The sequence below is a fragment of the Dendropsophus ebraccatus genome, chromosome 13, assembly GCF_027789765.1.
Source record: "Dendropsophus ebraccatus isolate aDenEbr1 chromosome 13, aDenEbr1.pat, whole genome shotgun sequence".
NCBI classification, from domain to species: Eukaryota; Metazoa; Chordata; class Amphibia; order Anura; family Hylidae; genus Dendropsophus; species Dendropsophus ebraccatus.
Window position 1 is genome coordinate 46,349,541 of NC_091466.1, and position 4,289 is coordinate 46,353,829.

The window sequence follows — 4,289 nt, forward strand, 5'->3', positions numbered from 1 at the left end:
TCTGCAAATAAGAAAAGGGACGTTTTTGAGCCGGATACCAGAAGTAACAGCCTTGTAGACATACACACGGTGATATTCCCAGGCACTCATTTACAATTTGTCTCAACTAAATCTCCTCTATCATCATGACTGACAGCCAAGCCAAAACAATCAGTCACGTTCATAGGGGAAAGGCTGTGGGGGGGGGGGGGGGCTACGAGAGAGGGAAGCAGTGGCACCTTACAGGTTAAGCCACACCTTTAAGACACTTACAGGTACACAGGAGGGATCTGAGGCCTAGTAATATCCCCTTGGGTATTTTAAATAATGTCCATTGGTTTAATATAAAAAATTAAGAAGACTTTTTTTTTAAGGTGAACTCACATAATGTACATTAAACATAGTTTGACCAAGATTTTGTGCAAAATTTTCACAAAAATATTCCAACCCAAATGCCCAGTGCTAACAGCACATTTATAGTCAGATCATCTGGTCTAATAAATCTGGGCCAGTGGATTTCCAATGTACATGTTTCTATAAAACCTCCCCCAACATGCAGCACTTGGAGGACTGACATCCCCTTTATAATATGCAATTTTTTTTATCATGTAATAGGTGGAAGATGGACGTGATGGAGGCGCCGTGGATATTCAGGTAATTACACTACATGAAAACAGTAATAAAGTCAAATAAATCATTTTTACAGTATTTTTTTTTTTTTTTTTACTTGTTATTTTACTTGCTTCACCCCATAAAAGCATAGAATAAACAGTGATCATATGTGGCCCAAAATGACATGTCAATTCTTCCGGCGGATGGTGGAATCCACCCGACCATAGAATGGAGTCTATGGCACAAACGGTGATGGGGGACGAGCTGCGGAATATGTGGTGGGATATGCGCATGGGTTCCGTAGTGTGAACGCACCTTAAGGCCATGGGCCGCAGATGAACTTTCGGGCAGCAGTGTTCTGATGCGGGCACATCAGCGCGTGCCCACATCAGAACTTCTCACAGCACACAATGAAGCAAGCGGGCGAAGGGGAGGGATCGGTGCGAGGGGGGCGATCGGGCATGCGTGCCGCCGGCCAGCGGGGGGTTAAAGGGGCCGGGTCCGGTACGTGTTAAACTATCCTTAAGGGGACAACTGGCAGTGATCCCAAATAAATATCATTGATGGAATTAATGTTATATAGAGAGGCGGCAATAAATAGCATTTTCTGAAAGTTTCAAATGGGACCAAGTAACAATCATCCTAACCAACCCGATGTTCTCTATTACAGAGACGACAAGTACCCACTGCACGGTTGGATCCCGAAGCCTGGAGACCATCGTGTAAGTATGAAGAACCAGCAGAGATATAATCATCCATCTACATGATATCACAATATGATTCCATTTATATCTCTGTTCCCCGCTCAAAACTCACGTATGTATATTCCCATATCCCCAAAAACTATGGGGCAGATTTATATATGTGCACCCCTGAGTACATTGAGAAAGAGGCACAAAAAGCTGTGGCCTCCATCTGCTACTAATTTATCATGGTTTATGCCGAAAAACAGGGAAAAACCAGGGCAGAAACCTACACCTGCTGCGGAGCACTTGTAGATTTCTGCAGCTGCCTTGTGGTAGGTACAGGTCCTGCTGGATTTACACTGGTCCTAATAAATGTCTATATATATTTATACACACAAGCTGGTTTATGTTCTATATACAGTGAGACTGACGAAGAGGAGGAGGCGGACGAGGCAGAGGACAATTCCAGGTGAGGACTCAAAGCTCATTGCATTGTGAATACATATTTATTTTTTTTACCATCCTGTATAGAGTGAGGAGCGGCAGGAAGAAAGGATGTGTGTGTATGTATATATATATATATATATATATATATATATATATATATATATAAATACACAAGCTGGTGAATGTTCTCTACACAGTGAAATCGACGACGACGAGGAAGATGGCGCGGCTGCGGACATCCCCAGGTGAGGGCTCAAAGCTTATAGTATTGTGCATACACGTTTTTTTTTTTTTTTACTATACTGTATAGAGAGAGGAGCAGCAGAAAGACAGGATGTATATATATATATATATATATATATATATATATATATATATATATACATATATACAAGCTGGTTTATGTTCTCTATATAGTGAAATCGACGTCGACGAGGAAGAGGCTGCAGACCCCCCCAGGTGAGGGCTCAAAGCTTATAGTATTGTGAATACACGTTTATTTTTTTCCCATCCTGTATAGAGAGAGGAGCAGTGAAAGGGCCGGATAGGGGGCGCTCTAGTTAGACATAGAATCATATTTTTCTATTTATTTTAACAGCATTTATTCACATTACAAACTGCTGACACTGGGACTTAGTTGTTAAGGTCCCCATACACTTTATACTTTCGCTGGCTGTACCTGCAATATACAGTACTATATGGTTATTGTATAGAGCAGTGTACAGCTCACTACATTACTATTGCAATCACTTTCTTTACAATAAACTCTATAATCTGTAATATAACAATACATTTATATATGAGATGGTTTACATTCTATACACAGAGAAGAAGAGGAGGACGACGAGGACCAAGGGACGACCATGGAGATCCCCAGGTAATGAAACAAAACTTATAACATTGTGAATGCAAGGAATTGTTATTTACAATCCTGTATATAGAGAGAGGACAGGGGGCGCTCTATTTAGAGGTGGGATCTAATTTCTATTGTGGGTAATAGTGAATAGTATATTACTGCAGGTGTGAGTAGAGCTGGTAAAAGAGCATTGTTTCTATATAATGTGCTCAGAAGTTCTGGTTTCCTTACACTAACCATTGATTTCCCTCCATTTCTTGGTCATTTCTCCTCGGCAGAAGCAGCAGCAGGAGGAGATCCATCTTATCCAGGTAAATATAAGGGATGATACATTTACATGATAACACACCTCTATTGCTGCACTGTATATCCTCATGTCATCACTATATATTATATTATCAGTCACATATAATAACCACAAAAGGCCTCATGTACATAATACAGACATACAAGTGACATGGTGCCGCCTGTATCACACCCACTAGGATAGCACTGAGTCCCCTCTCTCCAGTGTAATGTCTATTCCCCATCACTGCTGACGGGTCTGATCTCAGGAAAGTCATGCTGGTTTTTCTCCTTCCCTTATAGACTGCGGGCGCTGTTCTGCTGCTGCTGCGCCACCAAGGAGGAGTAAAGGTGAGTACCCAAAATCCCTTCACACCTCAGATCACTTTTATTCTGACTGTATATTCATATGGAGCCTATATATGTAACCTGTCATTATTAACACATTGCTTGTTATATATCCTATCTAGATAACACCGCGCCGCCAGTGTGAGGAGAAGACACCCGACCATCTGGAGCTGTCTGGAGGAGGAGGCGTCCGGAACATCAAGTGGTAAATGGGACGCCAATAACATCCGGAGGATATATTTACCACACATGGGGGAGGAGGAGCCCCCTTTTACCATCAGAGACAGGAGGAGTAGACACTCACAACACCTAGAGGGGTCTGGAGGAGGTGCCCTTAAAGGGGTTATCTTGGTAACTAAAAAGGCGTTTCCTTCCTCGCCGGCGTCTCACTTTTCGTTTGGTCTCCTCTCGCACCATCATCTTCTTATCTGGCAAAACGGAGGCGGCCTGAGACAGTGGGTCAGGTACTTTGTTGTGATTGTTGCATGTGGGTGAAACTAGTGGCGGTCAATGTACAAACAATGTTGCCGATGTCATCACAACATTGTGCGTACATTGACCACTGCTGGCGGCGAGTTTCACCCACATGTGGTGATCACACCATAGTACCTAATCTACTGTCTCAGACCTTTGCCAGCTCAGAAGATGTTGGAATGAGATGAGTTCGAACTAGAAATAAGATGCTGGTAATGGTGGAAATATCTTTTCAGCTCCCCAGATAACCCCTTTTAACATCAAGTGGTAAATGGGGCGCCCATACCATCCGGAGGATATATTTACCACACATGGGGGAGGAGGAGCCCCCTTTTACCATCAGAGACAGGAGGAGTAGACACTCACAACACCTAGAGGGGTCTGGAGGAGGTGCCCTTAAAGGGGTTATCTTGGTAACTAAAAAGGCATTTCCTTCCTCGCCGGCGTCTCACTTTTCGTTTGGTCTCCTCTCGCACCATCATCTTCTTATCTGGCAAAACGGAGGCGGCCTGAGACAGTGGGGCAGGTACTTTGTTGTGATTGTTGCATGTGGGTGAAACTAGTGGCGGCCAATATACAAACAATGTTGCCAATGTCATCAC

The 4,289-nt window shown here is 43.2% G+C and overlaps 1 long non-coding RNA gene across 1 annotated transcript; it reads left to right on the forward strand.

Moving 5' to 3' along the window:
• Positions 1-2,562: 2,562 nt before the first annotated feature.
• On the forward strand, positions 2,563-3,211 carry LOC138771492 (uncharacterized). The gene is made up of 3 exons (XR_011359628.1): positions 2,563-2,601; positions 2,859-2,891; positions 3,169-3,211. It is a non-coding gene; the product is annotated as an uncharacterized lncRNA (long non-coding RNA).
• Positions 3,212-4,289: the final 1,078 nt, after the last annotated feature.